This window comes from Myxocyprinus asiaticus, chromosome 21 (assembly GCF_019703515.2).
Source record: "Myxocyprinus asiaticus isolate MX2 ecotype Aquarium Trade chromosome 21, UBuf_Myxa_2, whole genome shotgun sequence".
Lineage (NCBI taxonomy): Eukaryota > Metazoa > Chordata > Actinopteri > Cypriniformes > Catostomidae > Myxocyprinus > Myxocyprinus asiaticus.
In genome coordinates this window covers 44,076,086-44,095,662 of record NC_059364.1, presented here as the reverse complement: position 1 = coordinate 44,095,662, position 19,577 = coordinate 44,076,086, and the positions used below count along the sequence as shown (strand labels likewise).

Sequence of the window (19,577 nt, the reverse complement as noted above, 5' to 3'; positions counted from 1 at the left end):
AAAGAAATAACTGCGATTATGCTAATTAATTGTCTGTTTTAGGGCTTTCACAATTAATTGTCATTTAAATTGTCATATTTCTTAAGGTGCAGATGTGCTTCATTCACCTTAAGAGTTCATTTTTACATTTTTAACTTCAAATGTATAAATCAAATAATAAAACAGGGATATATGATTTCCTTTTAAGGCTTTACAAACGTGTGAATGGCATGAACAATAATGTTTTAAATGTCAAAATATTTCTAAATACTTAAATGATGTCTCTCCTTTTGGTTATCTTCAGCTTTGGTCAATTTTACATTTACACACTTCTTTTTGGAACTTATTTATATTATTTTTTTTATACAAAATAAAATATACATTTTAATACACAGTATATTATATTATATTATGCAATAGTAAAATATTTCTGTCCTAATTTCTTCACTTTCGCACGTTATTTTAATGCTCTATGATTAAACCCACAACTCTATTTCTCGCTTCATCATTTAATCACTTCACAGAAATGAAGCGTGCGAGCTCCTCCTCTGTGTCACTGCATGTCATTAACACTGCGTATATGAACTTGCAATGACCAGGAACATTTGCCATTACACGATCGTTTATAGTGAAGCCAGAGCACTTTGTGTTCACGATCAAAGTTTATATTTGTCCATTTATATTTTCGTGGGAGTTTGACACGAGCCTCTGCTGACGTTGCGAGCTGTTCTGGACAGGAGCTGTTGTGGTTGACATCCACGGTGCAGCTCAGTGTCGCTCGGAGTTCAACTGTATTACACACAAATGTGTCATTGATGCCATTTATATATTCGCTTAAAATGCCTTTATTTGGGCATTAAAATGTGTTTAAAATTTGAAGTGCACAATAATCGCGTTTATCTCAAATAACCGTGGTTAGGTCAAATAACCGCGATCAGATGATTATTTAATAATCGCGACATGCCTAGGTATACGCCAGTTCCCAGGTGGAATGTTCACCGTATTGATCAAAAACCCTAAACCAAAGCAAATGTGAAATGAAAAATGCAGTTGCTGAAGCATTGCATTTTGTGGTGCTTCTATGGTACTTTCGGCTCATGTGTTGACTTCAGGACTCGTACCCCAGTTCTTTGAATCGCAATGTGCAACACTGTATCGGTTGAGCTACCCCGCAATTGTATCATACTCAAACAAGCTTGAATATGTTGTTGGTTATGTAAAGCAAACGTTAAAATGTATCGCCTTACAAGTTACAGCCTATAGTAGAAGTGTTTAGATGTCATAAGATAGCATTTTATAAGGAACAGGGCAAAAATTGTGTGTTATGAATAAAGTGTTTACGAACTGATAATCTGCTGTATTACTCGTGATTTGTGTGAAAGTGAATAAAAGTCATTGTTTTAGCGCTGCTAGTGTTCATTTAACCAGTAAACACATACAATGAGCCTTGTAAAAATCATTTTGAAAAAAATGTAGGTATAGGAATGCGATTCTATGTGAACAGGTTGGAAATTACCCATCACTGCGCAAAAAGTACTAGTGGCCGGTGTTTATTTTACACCCTGTATGGATCTCTCCTTCAATGTAAGTCTATGGATTTTTTTTTTCTTTTTTTTTTCACCACGCAAAAATATTAAGTCTGATAACTAAATATTAATCAACCAGCTGCACGGTTTGAGGTATCATTCATGTCCGCAACACAAAGTTTTAATACTAAGAGTAATAAAAATAGTGATGCTTGCTTTAACAAACACTACAAATTACAACAAACCAAACAGATGAATGTCCTTAACATCTGATTCCCTAGAGACAACCACTGTCAAACCGGTCAAGTCAACCTGAAAGTAAGAGCACACAATCAACATTTCACTGGACTTTAGACCCGTAAACATTAACAGACTTAAACTCTGCCCCAAACTGCATTACACCAAGTAGAAAGAAAAGGAAAATCTCTTTTCCGCAAAACCACGTCAGCTCCTACCCTATGGAGCAATCTCAGGAAGTTAATGAAAGCTACTGACCCATACAGCACATGAGTGCCACCAGGAGTGCATTGCGCTGGCTATCTCCCCTCATCAGGCAACACGGTCCCAGATCAGGTGCCTTCAGCAGAACGCCGTGCATGTCTGTTAGCCCCGCTCTAGACGCTGCGTGTGTGTTTACCAGATAGGTGGGACTCCTGTATGCTTCCCCACTTGCCTGCCTCGCAGGCAGCAGCTACTCCCTTGCTTTAACATCTCTGTTTCTTGATGACTGTCTAGAACGAGTCCCGTCAGGTTTTCCAACAGGCTCCACCACATGGTGAATGTTTACATAAGAACAGCTCAATTTGTTTCTACACTGCAGTGAGAAATGCTAAGACTGCTGTCTAAACTCCTCAGGATATGATTATGCAGAGCAACATTTTCACTGACATTCTGTAGATATTGCTCCTTTGTAAAGTCACAATGAACAACATTAGGTCTGTGCTTACAAAACCTAGTGAGCTGTCTCACTGTCTACTGCCTACATTTGTACTCACAATACATTTCAAATGATTTTGATTTTGCTAATCTAAAAGCATCAAAATACCAACATAGTCTCATGAGACTATATATCTCCACTTTCACTTTCACATTCTTCTTCTTTTGTTCTTGGCAATTTGGATTCTCCATGCATATCGCCACCTACTTGGCAGGAAGGAGAATTTATGGTAAAAATGGACATAAATATTGATCTTTTTCTCAGCCACACTTATATCACTTCTGAACATTTAGATTTAACCACTGGAGACATATGGATTACTTTTATGCTGGCTTTATGTGCATTTTGGAGCTTCAACATTTTGGTACCCATTCATTTGCACTGTGAGGACCTACGGAGCTGAAATATTCTTCTAAAACTCTTGATTCGTGTTCTGCAGAAGAAAGAAAGTCATATACATCTGAGATGGCATGAGGGTGAGTAAATGATGAGAGAATTTTCATTTTTGGGTGAACTATCCCTTTAAAAAACAGACGGAGAAAAAAGATTTCAAATTTTGCCAATCATAAACTTTTTTGTTTACTAAATAACTAAACATGTTTTCTTTGTAGCTATAAGCCTATTTAAACAATAATAATAATATAGATAATAGATATCTATGATGAAACTTTTGTTCAGTGGGCTGCAAGGCTCCTGAAAATCCAGATAAATTTAGTCTCCCAATCTGATCTGGCATACTCTTAGTACAGTGCAAATTTTCTATATGCACGGAATACAGCGATGACTACTCTACGCTGAAAACACTAATAAGTTCTTTGCACTCATTTGATTGACTCAATTCCATTGAGTAATGGGGTCTCCCAAAACTTGAGTATTTAAGTTCAATTAACTTGGTTTTCAAGTAGAGTGAACTTAACTATTTAAGTTGAGTTAACTACATGCAAGTAAACTTAACTCAGATTTGAATTTAAATATTGTTGTTTCTACTGTTGTACATTTTAATTGAATTGATTCAATTTTAGATCAAACAACAGCAAAGCTCAAATAAAGTCAATTATTAAATAATTATTTACAGAACTGCATATATGCACTTCAGCTGCACATGCACAAAGAGAACTGAGATAGTGTGACCAGGGTCCAACTTGACCAAAGAGACACAGATCACCCTAATGGTGACATTACACCAAACAACTATTTGCAACAAAGCATAAATAATACAACAAAAGAGCTGAAACATCTATGAATTCTTAATAACAATTATTTAAATTCCCCAATCCGTTCCCTCTGACCAAGGAAACATAATTCAAGCAGCAAGGGATTGTGGGTATTCCCCGTAGCCTCAATTTTGTACTCAGTAGTTTGAGTTATTAACACTTCAAATCTTAAGTCTATGGATTTTTAAGAAAAATAAGTTCAATGAACTTAAATATTTGAATTATGAGTCCAAACTTGACATTTCAAGTAATACTTAATTAAGACAACTTGATTTTTACAGTAATGACAACTTCAGGGTTTACAGTGTATTACATTTGCCAAAATGTGTAGTATACAACAGAGCACACTGACTGCACACAATACTGTATCTCACAATGTAATACTACCAACTTGACCTTCCATTTTCAGAGTGACGAATTTGATCTGACCTCCAAAAGTTATATAACCTTCACACAAAATTTGATTAACAATGCAAAATGACTATTTATTTCCAAGATGATGATAACTGAATGCCACTGACTGAATTACACATGCAACATGATGAGATCACGTGACAACGCTGTAGCATACTATTGTTTGAAATGCTTATGGCTGCATAATGTGTACTGTTCCACAATGGGGTTTTTTTTATTGTAGGTGGTATACAGTATTAGGGTTCCCACTCTTTTCAAGGCACAATTTTCCAAGATATTTCCAGGACATTTTATGTGCCTAACGGGTGTAATATTTAAAGAGCCCATATTATGCTAATTTACAGGTTCATAATTTTATTTTGGGGTCTACTAGAATAGGTTTACATGCTTTAATGTTCAAAAAACACATTATTTTTCTCATACTGTACACTGATTTTCCTCTCTCTTCATCCTCTGGCTCAAACGCTGATTTAAGTCCTGTCTCTTTAAAGCCCCCCTTTCCGAAAAGCCCAGTCTGCTCTCATTGGTCAGCTGGCCCAGTCTGTTGTGTTTGGTCAACCGTGTGTTGGAAATGTAACGCCCCTTACCATAACTGAGTTTCAGGCTTCCTTAACAGCTGTAAACACTTGTGTAACTATAGTAACACTGGCGTCTGTTTTTGCCATACCAGTTTGTGTCCGAGTCCGATAATGAAAGTTTGGTAGAACAAGCTGATCGACCCGAACCACCTTCGCAAGCATGACTTGAGCAGGACTTTTCACAGTGGTACGTTTTTATTTTGTAGCTTTCTTACAAGTACACTGTTGATTATTGTGAACCTAACAAAGCTTCAAGTAAAAGACACGTAGTGCACCTAAGTTAGTCATCTTTTGGTGGAATGGGTGTAGCCGAACTTTTGTCACCCTAGCTATGAACAGAGAACAGAGGCTTACTCCCGGTTGGACATTGCCGGGTGTATTAGAGAGTTAGTGAGCAAGTTAGCTGTGGACTACCACGGACAGCGGCCGTAACATTACAGCTTGTAATTATATAATTATATAAGACTCTTGAGATCGACCATTTTGTTACACAGTTTTAGGTAAAAGCCAGCCCACAGCTGAATAGTAAACCCTTACCAAAACAATAACATTACATAGCAAGTTAGCTGAGCACTACCGTGGATTGCAGACGTAAAATGATCGTTTGTAAAAATAAATCCATCTCCACACATGATCACTATTCATGATAGTAAGAACAACAAACAATCTGCATAATTCTACACAATTGTAGGTAAAAGTAGGCCCACAGCTGATTAGCAAAACTATTTCACCACAATAACATTAGCCTAACTACAACACAAAACTCCGTATTTGAACTCTCGGTAGCAGATAAATCCTCAAATAATCAAGCATACTTGCAGGTTGTGATTCTGAAGTGCCAGATTGTCCCAACAAAGTGAGAACTGCACCATCTTTCAGGAGTAACAGTCTTGAAAACCTGGCACTGGTTGTGGTTGTACTGCTGAGGAATATTGGTAAAAATACATTTTAACCACTGATACTTCAATTCGTCTGCCTTTGGAAGTTCAAACAAAGAGGTTTTGCTTTCGCAGTGAAGAAAACAGTGTCTTCTCGACATAGCGACAACACTAACCCAACTCATCCTGGCCTCGGCTATAACTACATTTGTTTGAGGGCGGGCCAAAGTAGCCCTTAGACTGGCATTATGCAAATGTGTTACATAGTGACGTAGATACTTTATGGAAGAAATGGCTGGACTACAATCCAGTCATTTCTTGTAGTTCTTGAGAAGTGTTGTCTGTGGGAGAGAATAACCCCATTTTATGTGGACTTTGTGCTTTGTAACTTTGCAGACCTTTTACATGCACAAGGATCTATATTACACACTAAAGGAAAGATAAAATCTTAAAAAGCAAAAAACATGAGAGCTCATGTATTGTGGTTATTGAATGGTTATTTTTTTTTCTGAATTCATTACACACATTCATTTTAAATCACACAGCACATACAGATTATATATTTATTTAATTAAATCTCAGCTTAATTTGCAGTTTAATAATCACACTAGGACATACTGCCATTTTAATTAGATTATTTGTGCATTCAAACATTCTTTTTTGTCCTAAATATGTCAAATTCCGAGACACTCCACATTTTAAAGCTAATGCCATTTTTATGATTGGATTCAGTGATTCCGTCCCTGTTTTCCACATCATGGAAATCACAGGACCCTTCAAGTGGCAATCGCAGTATAAGCGAACTCCAGGACGTATTCATACTAGCAGATTTATACAGGCGGATTTTCCAGGATATTTAGGAATTTTTCTCGTTTTCCATTACTTTTCCATGAATGGAAAACTGCACTGCAAAATTCCAGGCTTTCCAGGATACGTAGGAACCCTAAGTATACACTGATGAGCCAAAGCATTATGACCACTCACAGGTGAAGCGAATAACGTTGATCATCTCCTAACAAGGTCACATGTCAAGGTCTGTGTAGATTAGATGGTAAGGAAACAATCAGTTCTCGTAGTCAACGTGTTGAATGCAGGAGAAATGTGCAGGAGTAAAGATCAGAGTAACTTTAACAAGGGCCAAATTGTTATGGCCAGACCACTGGGTAAGAGCATCTCTGAAACGGCAAGGCTTGTGGGTTGCTCCCAGTCAGCAATGGTGAGTACCTACCGACAATGGTCTGAGGAGGGACAAGCCGGCGACAGGGTGTTGGGCGCCCAAGACTCATGGATACACGAGGGCAACAAAGGCTATCCCGTCTGGTCCGAACCGACAGAAGGTCTACTGTGGCACAAGTCACAGAAAATGTTAACGATGGTTACGGGAGGAATGTGTCACAACACACAGTGCATTGCACCCTGCTGTGTATGGGGTTGTGTAACTGCAGACCGGTCAGACTGCCCATGATGACCCCTGTCCACCGCCGAAAACACCTACAATGGGAATGCGAGCGTAGGAACTGGACCTTGGAGCAGTGGAAGAAGGTGAAGTGATGGCACCAGGATGCACTGTGGGAAGACGACAAGCCGGTGAAGGGACTGTGATGCTCTGGGCAGTGTTCTGCTGGGAAAACCTGGGTCCGGCCATTCATGTGGACGTCAATTTGACATGTGCCAACAAGCTAAACATTGTTGCAGACCAGGTACGCCCCTTCATGGCAATGGTATTCCCTGATGACAGTGGCCTCTTTTAGCAGGATAATGTGCCCTGCCACACTGCACACATTGTTGGGGAATGGCCCTGGCCTCCAAATTCCAAAGATCTCAATCTGATTGAGCATCTGTGAGATGTGCTGGACCAACAAGTCTGATCCACCTTGCAACTTACAGGACTTGAAGGATCTGCTGCTAATGTCTTGGTGCCAAATACCACAGACCTTAAGTGGTTTGGTAGAGTCCAAGCCTCGGCGGGCATATATACATACATACATACACATACATACATACACACACACACACACACACACACATATATATATATATATATATATATATATATATATATATATATATATATATATATATATATATGTATATATATATATATATGTGTGTGTGTGTATATATATATATATATATATATACACACACACACACACACACACACACACACACACTGACAGCCAAAAGTTTGGAATAATCAGATTTTGCTCTTATGGAAAGAAATTGGTACTTTTATTCACCAAAGTGGCATTCAACTGATCACAAGGTATAGTCAGGACATTAATAATGTGAAAAAGTACTATTACAATTTGAAAAAAATGTTCAGAACTTCTTAAACTACTTCAAAGTGTTCTCATCAAAAAATCCTCCACGTGCAGCAATGACAGCTTTGCAGATCCTTGGCATTCTAGCTGTCAGTTTGTCCAGATACTCAGGTGACATTTCACCCCACACTTCCTGTAGCACTTGCCATAGATGTGGCTGTCTTGTCGGGCACTTCTCAAACACCTTACGGTCTAGCTGATCCCACAAAAGCTCAATGGGATTAAGATCCATAACACTCTTTTCCAATTATCTGTTGTCCAATGTCTGTGTTTCTTTGCCCACACTAACCTTTCTTTTTGTTTTTCTGTTTCAAAAATGGCTTTTTCTTTGCAATTCTTCCCATAAGGCCTGCACCCCTGAGTCTTCTCTTTACTGTTGTACATGAAACTGGTGTTGAGCGGGTAGAATTAAATGAAGCTGTCAGCTGAGGACATGTGAGGCGTCTATTTCTCAAACTAGAGACTATGATGTACTTTATATTTATCCAACATATCCTACTTATTCTGCCATACATTCCCTTGCATCTGTATATAACAGATTTGTATTTGTACACACACACATTGTACACCTTTGTGTGAAATCTTCAGTTTTTTGGCAATTTCAAGTTTTCAAATCAATAATTTCAAATTATTGTATAGCCTTCATTCCTCAAAACAATGATTGACTGATGAGTTTCTAGAGAAAGCTTTTTGACCTAATATTGACCTTAAGACATGCCAGTCTATTGCATACTGTGGCAACTCAAAAACAAACACAAAGACAATGTTAAGCGTCATTTAACAAACCAAATAGCTTTCAACTGTGTTTGATATAATGGCAAGTGATTTTCTAGCACCCAATTAGCAATTTAGCATGATTACTCAAGGATAAGGTGTTGGAGTGATGGCTGCTGGAAATTGGGCCTGTCTGAATTTGATAAAAAATGACTTTTTTCAAATAGTGATGGTGCTGTTTTTTACATCAGTAATGTCCTGACTATACTTTGTGATCAGTTGAATGCCACTTTGGTGAATAAAAGTACCAATTTCTTTCCAAAACAGCAAAATCTGTACATTATTCCAAACTTCTGGCCACCAGTGTGTGTATATATACAGTGCATCCGGAAAGTATTCACAGCGCTTCACTTTTTCCACATTTTGTTATGTTACAGCCTTATTCCAAAATGGATTAAATTCATTATTTTCCTCAAAATTCTACAAACAATACCCCATAATGACAACGTGAAAGTAGTTTGTTTGAAATCTTTGCAAATGTATAAAAAGTTTTTTTTTTTTTTAATTAAAAAAGTCACATGTACATAAGTATTCACAGCCTTTGCTCAATACTGTATTGAAGCACCTTTGGCACCAATTACAGCCTCAAGTCTTTTTAAGTATGATGCTACAAGCTTGGCACACCTATTTTTGGGCAGTTTCTCCCATTCTTCTTTGCAGGACCTCTCAAGCTCCATCAGGTTGGATGGGGAGCATTGGTGCACAGCCATTTTCAGATCTCTCCAGAGATGTTCAATCGGGTTCAAGTCTGGGCTCTGGCTGGGCCACTCAAGGACATTCACAGAGTTGTCCCGTAGCCACTCCTTTGTTATCTTGGCTGTGTGCTTAGGGTCATTGTCCTGTTGGAAGATGAACCTTTGCCCCAGTCTGAGGTCCAGAGCACTCTGGAGCAGGTTTTCATCAAGGATGTCTCTGTATATTGCTGCATTCATCTTTCCCTCAATCCTGACTAGTCTCCCAGTCCCTGCCGCTGAAAAACATCCCCACAGCATGATGCTGCCACCACCATGCTTCACTGTAGGGATGGTATTGGCCAGGTGATGAGTGGTGCCTGGTTTCCTCCAGACATGACGCTTGCCATTCAGGCCAAAGAGTTCAATCTTTGTTTCTCATGGTCTGAGAGTCCTTCAGGTGCCTTTTGGCAAACTCCAGGCGGGCTGTCATGTGCCTTTTACTGAGGAGTGGCTTCCGTCTGGCCACTCTACCATACAGGCCTGATTGGTGGAGTGCTGCAGAGATGGTTGTTCTTCTGGAAGGTTCTCCTCTCTCCACAGAGAAACGCTGGAGCTCTGTCAGAGTGACCATCGGGTTCTTGGTCACCTCCCTGACTAAGGCCCTTCTCCCCCGATCGCTCAGTTTGGCCGGGCGGCAGCTCTAGGAAGAGTCCTGGTGGTTCCAAACTTATTCCATTTATGGATGATGGAGACCACTGTGCCCATTGGGACCTTCCATGCTGCAGAAATCTTTCTGTACCCTTCCCCAGATCTGTGCCTCGATACAATCCTGTCTCGGAGGTCTACAGACAATTCCTTGGACTTCATGGTTTGGTTTGTGCTCTGACATGCACTGTTAACTGTGGGACCTTATATAGACAGGTGTGTGCCTTTCCAAATCATGTCCAATCAACTGAATTTACCACAGGTGGACTCCAATCAAGTTGTAGAAACATCTGAAGGATGATCAGTGGAAACAGGATGCACCTGAGCTCAATTTTGAGTGTCATGGCAAAGGCTGTGAATACTTATGTACATGTGATTTTTTAAGATTTCAAACAAACTTCTTTCACGTTGTATATATATATATATACAATACTGTGCAAAAGTTTTAGGAATTGTGAAAAATGTTGCGTAGTAAGGATGTCTTCAAAAATAATGCCATCAATATTTTAATTTGTCAGAAACATCATACAAAGTCCAGTAAACTTAAAGAAAACTAAATCAGTATTTGGTGTGACAACCTTTGCCTTCAGAACAGCACCATTTCTCCTAAGTACACCTGGACACAGTTTTTCTTGGTTGTTGGCAGATAGGATGTTCCAAGCTTCTTGCAGCAATTGCCACAGTTCTTCTATCTATTTCGGCTGTCTCAATTGCTTCTGTCTCTTCATGTATCTCGGACTGACTCGATGATCAGTGGGGGGCTCTGTGGGTGCCATGAAATCTGTTGCAAGGTTCCTTGTTCTTCTATTCTATTCTATTCTATTCTATTCTATTCTATTTATAAAAGGAATGTTTGGAAGTGTAAAATGTGTATTTCCTACTGACACACTAAAGCTGAAGTTATAAATAACCATCTTAAGACAGATGCTTTGGTAAAACATCTTTTGTGCCTAAGACTTTTGCACAGTACTGTGTGTATATATATATATATATATATATATATATATATATATATATATATATATATATATATATAGTGTGTGTGTGTGTGTGTGTGTGTGTGTACAAATACAAATCTGTTATATACAGATGCAAGGGAATGTAATGGCAGAAGAGGTAGGATATGTTGGATAAATATAAATAGACTAAGCTGTGTATTGCATATAATTATTGCTCAATGGGGCAGTTTTAACTGTTCATGAGATGGATAGCCTGAGGGAAAAACTGTTCTTTTACCTGATGATTCTGGTGCTCAGAGCTCTGAAGTGTCGTCCAGAAGGCAACAGTTCAAAAAGGTAGTGGGCTGGGTGAGTGGGGTCCTGAGTGATTTTTCCAGCCTTTTTCCTCACTCTGGAAGTGTACAGTTCTTGAAGTGAGGGCAGGGGGCAACCAATTATCCTTTCAGCAGTCCGAACTATCCTTTGTAGTCTTCTGATGTTCGATTTCGTAGCTGAACCAAACTAGACAGTTATTGAAGTGCAGAGACTCAGTGACTGCTGAGTAGAACTGTATCAGCAGTGCCTGTGGAAGGTTGAACTTCCTCAGCTGGCGAAGGAAGTACAACCTCTGCTGGGCCTTTTTCACAATAGAGTCAATGTGGGTGTCCCACTTCAGGTCCTGTAAGATGGTAGTGCCCAGGAACCTGAATGACTCCACTGCTGCCACAGTACTGTTTAGAATGGTGAGGGGGGTCAGTGTGGGTGTGTTCCTCTTAAAATCCACTATCATCTCCACTGTTTTGAGCGTGTTCAGCTCCAGGTTGTTTTGACTGCACCAGTGAGGCCGCTGTTCAACCTCCCTTCTGTATGCAGACTCATCGTCATCTTGGATGAGGCCAATGACAGTAGTGTTGTCTGCAAACTTCAGGAGCTTGACAGAGGGGTCCTTGGCAGTGCAGTTGTTGGTATACAGAAAGAAGAGTAGTGGGGAGAGCACACATCCCTGGGGGGGCACCAGTGCTGATTGTACAGGTGCTGGAAGTGAGTTTCCCCTGTCTCACTAGCTGCTGCCTGTCCGTAAGAAAGCTGTTGATCCACTGACAGATAGACATGGGAACAGAGAGTTGATGTAATTTAGTCTGGAGAATAGCTGGGATGATGGTGTTGAAAGCCGAACTGAAGTCCACAAAAAGGATCCTTGCATGTGTCCCTGGTCTGTCCAGATGTTGCAGGATATGATGCAATCCCATGTTGACTGCATCATCCACAGACCTGTTTGCTTGATAGGCAAATTGATGGGGATCCAGAAAGGGTCCAGTGATGTTTTTCAGGTGGGCCAACACCAGTCTCTCAAATGACTTCATGACCACAGACATCAGAGCGACGTGTCTGTAGTCATTAAGTCCTGTGATTTTGGGTTTCTTCGGGATAGGAATGATGGTGGAGCGTTTGAAACGGCAAGGAAATTCTTAATAAGTGGAAAAACAAAGGTCAAAATGACTTGATTCGTGATCACTCAGTGAACAGCTCTTGAATCTATTTAAAGATGTTGCATAGAGGATGTTTTATAATGTCATCCATGAAACTATGTCTAAATGCAATAATCTTTTAAAACACTGAAGCACCACAGATAAAATAAGTGACATCAGTCTTTTAGTGTTTCATATTCTTCATAAAGCAAAATGTACTGTTAAACATTAGTTCTTAAAATCAACATAAAATGGCATTCGCAACCCATTTTACTTCCATAATGCAACATATTTCCGGTTGAAACAAGAAAAAACACTTGATTATATCAATTATGAATTAAATGGATAGTGTCAAGTAGGGCTGGGTATCGCCAGTCACGTCACGATACGATATATCATGATACATCACGATATCATTCGGTTTTAATTTCAGTTAATTTGGGTATAGTTCAGTTATAACATCCGTTTTGCTTGCATACAGCATGAAAGACATTCTCCTTCAGCTAATGCTGTTATTCATTATAAAGGGGACCTTCTAACTTGTTATATAACAGTTAAATAACATTTTGGTGACATTTTAGCTTTTTTTTTAAATGTAATCCATGTATTACATCAATAAATATGGTGTATTGAAATTGCATATATTAGATTCCATATATACAGTATATTGATACATGTTTGTTGTTTACATGCCTAATTTGTACTATTTACAAGTATTTACTTAGATATGTACAGCAAGTGCTAAAATGGTGCTGTCTCTAAGACCTGTGACAGGGACTTTGACACTAGTGTTTGTTTGGTCGAATGGCTACTTTACAGCATCCATGTTATGTGTGATTAGTATTAAATGTTTCTTTTGTTGTTTTTGATAAATAACTGACTGTAGAGAACAGAAAGGATATTAAAACAAATGGTTTGCTTGGATCTAGTCTTTGGACTCACATTACACAGAGTCAAAACTTTTACTCTCAGCATGCAGTGGAAAGATCTCGTGCTGATCTTCTCTACCAATACACCACTCAAACACTGGTGAGTGAAATCTAAAAAAATCACCAGCCAGTGGATAATCACAGACATTTTTGTAGCAAATGGAAGTATTTACGCACATCTGATTGTTGGGGATTGCAGATAGAAAGAAAAAGTGAACTTGGCATGTTAAGAATCGACACTGGGATCGTACAAATGAAGATTAAGAAGAAAATCAATATTTTTGCCCGGCCCTAGATCCAAACGCGTGAGAGAGGTCCAGCATATCCATGAGAGAAACGTGAATCCTGCAGGATCAGTTTGTCTCTTTCATACCTCATAGAAGTGTCTCTGACTGCACTGAAAATATCACAATATATCACGATACAAAAAAAAGGTATCGCGATATATCGATATTTAATTGTTTCAACACAGCCCTAGTGTCAAGAGGGTCTTATACCAGACTGGAGCCAAAAAAGTTACAAACTACAGCTTTAAGAAGTTTTTTCTACCTGATCTAACCCATAAAATTAGCTTTATTAGTGCAACCTAATGTATCCAGGTTTATTCAGTGATGTTAATTAATATTTCTGAGTTTAATCAAACCAGTTAATTTAGATGTTACCACATAAAACACACATTTTAGGTTTTAGGTGGGTTGTGCATTTAAATAAGAATAATGGTAACCATCTTGAGTCATAATCTAGAATAGTATTTTCCTGAGGAATGATGTAATAATGCAATAAAAAGAGAACAGTGCCCTCTTGAGGATTCAAAAAATTTGATTTTCTGATCATTGCATTCTTTTACATAATTCCAATGAGTCAACATTTAATAAAACGGAGATGAGCTTATCCGGGCTATTATCAGACTGAACTGCAGTTAAAGTTCAGTCACACACACATAAATAGCTAATTTAACAGCCCAACATTCTTATGACAGTTTATATAAAATGTCTTCATGACAGTAAATGAGTGTGTGCCTGACGACACATAATAATCAGATAATGATGACTAAGCTTTTATTGTGATACCTCACTCCACACTTATAAACACATTATGGTTCATAAATCAGAGGAAGGTGAGCATGAGCTGTCTCCTGTAATCTCTCCTGTCTCCACCTTAATTTTATGGATATGTGGGGATGTAGGTGTGTGTATATGAGAGTGTTAAAGCAGGTGGATAAAAAGGTTGAAACAGGTCTCTGGTATAGGAACTTAAATTAACCATTGATGCAGTTTTCCTCATGAACCGCAAAACTGTTAATGTTCTGCGAGGGTGGGAGATTGACTAGACACTAAACAAACCTTACAGAGATGCTCACACAAGTAACAACTGCATGATACTGATTGTTTGAAATGCCTGACATGCATACCACATCGCATGAGCTGCAAGATATCTAGTCTGAACAAAGCCCATAAGTATTCCAGTTACACAATCCAGCAAAGCTTTTGAAAATAATCTTCAATGTCAGGACACAACATGTTTGACCAGGATAGTGTTACAGAAAGATGCCGTTAAGTATGATCCGATAAAAGAAAATACTGTAATATTAACTTGACCAGCAGGTGACCTCAGAGAGAAGAACTCTTCAAGGAAAAGAAAAAGGTGGTTAACTGAGCACATTGATATATGATGACAGCTGAGATATCCTGAGATATCCTTTAGGGTTTGGGTTTGGATGAGGGCTTAAATTTAGGAAAAATCGTAATAACGCTTATTCTCTTTCCTCTGTGGTACACAACACTGATATCGAACCAACTGAGAAAAGCGCAACATTAACCACCCAATTTTTTGCTGGCTGCCTTAGTTGATTGAAAAACTCAAGTCTTTTACGAGCAAATGAACCACAAATTCCATGAAGCATTGCAAATAACGCAATTAAATCCTAATTGAATGTACAACATAAAACTATTGATAATATGTAATTACTTATTACAATATACAATATATTATACAATAAGTAAATACAATATCTTTTAAGTTCACTGCAAATTATTCAATTCAAGTGGTTTGAGAATGTAGGGAAACCGATTATGTGCCATTTCCATTTCCATGTCGACAGCAACTTCTCTGATTGGAGGATCTCTCTTTGGGATTGTGGGTAATGTAGTTCTAAACTGGTAATTAAAAAATTAAACATGATTTTTTAAAAAGTTGAAATTGATTTTTTATAAATGAAATTGAATTTGAAATCACACCTACACTGACTTATGGGTCAATCAGTATGTTTACATGCGCAGTCATTATCGCGCTTAAGAGTGTTTAGCACAGAGTGACTCCAGCCAGGTCTCTTAAGCAACCAAATTGGCTCGGTTGCTCAGGAGGGTAGAGTCACATGGGGTAACCTCCTCGTGGTCGCTATAATGTGGTTTTCGCTCTCGGTGGGGCACGTGGTGAGTTGTGCGTGGATGCTGCGGAGAATAGTGCGAAGCCTCCACGCGCTACGTCTCTGCGGTAACGCGCTCAACAAGCCACGTGATAAGATGCGCAGATTGATGGTCTCAGACACGGAGGCAACTGAGAGTCACTACGCCACCACAAGGACTTAGAGCGCATTGGGAATTGGGCATTCCAAATTGGGTATTAAAGGGAAGAAGGAAAAAAAAGGAGTGTTTAGCACAGTCGAGCTACATCAGTCTTTATCTGTTGAGTGGTCGCATATTTGAAGGAAGGACATCAGATGAGTAAGTTTTAAATACATGTAGCACATCACCTCTGTTTTTCTAAGCATGTATGTGCAAAATACCAAGCCAATCAATTGTGGTCTGAATATAGTCCAACTCCGCAAAAAGGTGCGATTTCAGTTGGACTAAAGCGTTTAAATGACATTATAAAAAGACAAATTATTGTTTTAGTCTGGATGAAATCTAAATTTTAAAGTGGATGTAAATGTACTAAGTGACAACCTCAGAGCTGATAGATCGGTCTTGAAAGGTTTAATAGCACCTGCCACACAGCTCTGCTATTTGCACTCATGTAGTCTGGTGGAAAAACTGAAATTGAAGACAAACTGCTCCATCTCTGTCATAACAGTAGTATAGTGGGTAATGACGGTGTGATTGTGCTTCTTTTTGTGCGGACGACCCAGGTTCTAATCCCCCTTTTGTCCCACTTTTTCACATTCTGTTTTCCGTCTCCACTCTTAATATTTGTTTTAATACTACTTATAACAATAAATAAAAATGAATATAAAGGTTGATTTCCTCTCAAAGGTCGGGGAGTTGAGAGAAAAGTTTGGTTCTGGTAAAATTAACCATGTTTTTTTTTTAACGGAAACCATATATTTGATGCAAATAACAAGTAAATTTTTGTAAGAGAAGGTTAGGTTTAGAGATAGTGGTAGGTATAGGGCAGGGGTGCTCATTACCTCGATCACGATTGGTCGATCTCATTAACAGGTAAAAAGGGAAAGGGATATAAACTACACAAAACCTTCTTAACCAAAAACTACAAAACTACTTTCACGTTTTATTTCCTTATTTCGGCTCCCCTGTGCACACATTTCCCAAACGCAGGATGGCAAGAGAAGACTCATTCATATTTATGAGGAAAACGATACCTGATTGGATAGCGTTAGGTTTATGGGTAGGGTTAGGGTTGGGTTATAGTTTCTTTGACCAATCAGGTATCGCTTTCTTAATGAATATAAAGGACCCATCCCCTTGCCATCCTACGTTTCGGAAATTCGCCTGACTGACAGACGCCTTCTTTCTCTGTGTGTGCTGATGTGTGTGTGTGTGTGTGTGCGCGCGCGCAGTAAGAGCGCTCACGGTGAATACGCGCCAGTGTGACTGTGTGGCAGTAACAGTAAAATGCCTGTCTTGGCACGAGGTATTAATTAAAACACAATCAGTTAAGTAACTATCAACCCTGATAGACCTGCCCATATTAATATTAAACTTTAATATTAATCAAACTACAATAACAAGAAATCGAGACTATTTATTGCTCTTGGCTGGATAACTTCAGTAGCTTTAAAAATATGAATGTATTCTAATCATGCCATGAAAACCTGTGATCTATTAAGTTTTATGGTAAATTAGATTTATTTTTTTCAGTTTCTGAACATATTCTTGAATACATATTGATACTGCTGTTAGAAAATTTAAGCACTGTTTTCTTTGTTCTTATTGTATTACTGTTGTTTCCTTGTTCTGAATAATTACTTCAGAACTTATAACAATGTTTACCTAATGAACAAATTAGTTAGTATTAGTTTTGGTATCGAGAATTGTCAAATTTCACTGGTACACATGTACCAACTACTGAAATTTTGGTATCGTGCCAACACTGCCTACAATACATGGTAGATCTTACTATAATAGCATTATAAAAAAGTAGATCTCATGCCATAGAAGTGTGAGCACCCCTGGTGTAGGGTGTCTGTGGGACTCTTAAGCCCAAAGTATGCTCCGATCAGACGCAAACGCTGAGCATCTGCGTACAGGACTATTTTTCTAACCACGCGTCTTTGAAAGTGCAGAATATGCATGTGCCTGGAGTTATTTGCACTAATTAGTGGTTCCACAAGGTGGCAACAATAGTGTTGCAACTAACGATAATTTTGATAATCGACTAATCTAACTCGATTGATAATTCGACTATTCGGGCGATTATTGCAATGATTAATCATTAGCTCTTAACCGATTATTCAGCTTGTACTTTGACTTGAAGGTTGTAATAAATGTGCTTACTAACAATAGAGGACAAAATCATCTTTTAAAAATACCTCTAAATGACATTCACTGAATTAAAGGGAAAAAATACTTTTTTATTAAGTTTAATTCAGTAAAGAAATTCACTGCAAAAAATCTAATTGTTATCAAGTGTGTTTGTCTTGATTTCCATTTAAAATTGTCTAAAAATCCTTAAAACAAGATACATTTAGTTGAGAAGCAACACATAAGATATTTAGACTTGCTTTAAGAGAATGTATTTAAGTATAAGTGTATTTTTTCACTTGTTTATACTCATAGTGCAGTAAAGACAAAATATACTTATATTTAAGATCTGTTCTCTAAAAGCAAGTTTAAATATATTATATGTTGCTTCAGGTAAATGTATCTTGTTTTAAGGATTTTTAGATATTTTAAAATATTTAAATATTTAATATTTAATTCAACATTCTCAGACAACAAATTTGTTTTCTGCAGTATAGCTCCTAAAGTAAATGTACTTTATTTTAAAGGAGTTTTATATATTTATATTGGAAAACAAGCCAAAACAACAAATCAAAAAAGTATTTAGTTGCAGTGTAGATAATGGGCAAAGACCACCCTCTCTCACCTTTTTGTTCACATCGATCCAACTCTCAAACAACAAACTCACTCTTCTTAATAGAGCTGCATATCGCCGATTTTCTGCACGATAATATACACCGCAACACATATTTATAATGATTCACTTCGTGGCAAGCCATCACGTTATAATCTAACTGGAGCATGTGCGAGGGACGAGCGCGCCTGCGCCAGAGTGTACATCAGTCAGGTGCAGTTTCAGTCTCTCCCCCTTAGAACGAGTCACTTCATGCGACTCATAGAAGCGGTGCTGACCGTACAGACATATGCCAGTTTCCGAGTTTATACTTATTTACATGACCTGCTTCCTTATTATTTGAACTTTAATAAAGGATGCATTAAAGATATAACAACGAGGTGTTTCCTTTAAAGACGCTCTGACATGCAAGTTTTGCTTCAGTGGAACGGCAGGTTCGGCTCCGCTGTATTTCACAACGAGAGTGCTTCTGTATTTAGTTATTTTGTATTTTTGTATAATTGTCTTATACTTTGGGATTGTGATGAGGAGGAGGGCGGGGCCGGGCCGTGACTACGCACGCCCGGCCCACAATTGGGCTAATCAGGACGGTTGTGCGTAGTCACGGCCCGGCCACGCCCTCCTCCTCGTCACACGGATCTACATCACCTGAAGCTGTTTGGAAAGTTTGGAGTGCATCTGGACTGTGAGCTGTTTTTTCTTCTTCTTCTCAGTCAGGCGCGAGCTGCAGTGCTGCTCTTGTGCGCCATCATTAGTTTCATATCTGATCTCATGTTACGTTAAATGAGATGAAACGAATATTCAACAACGAACATTTTTGTCGACAATTTTTTATTTTCGACATTGTCGATAACGTCGACTAATCGTTTCAGCCCTGGGCAGCACGTACATTTTAAGCCATTACTGTCACGAAGAAGCGCTACAA

At 38.5% G+C, this 19,577-nt stretch overlaps 1 protein-coding gene across 1 annotated transcript in view; it reads right to left on the bottom strand.

Annotated features, from left to right (window-relative positions):
* LOC127411717 (dystonin-like) overlaps positions 1–19,577 on the bottom strand; it is a 275,538-nt gene that overhangs the window by 220,778 nt on the left and 35,183 nt on the right. The gene's annotated exons all lie outside the window — the stretch shown is intronic.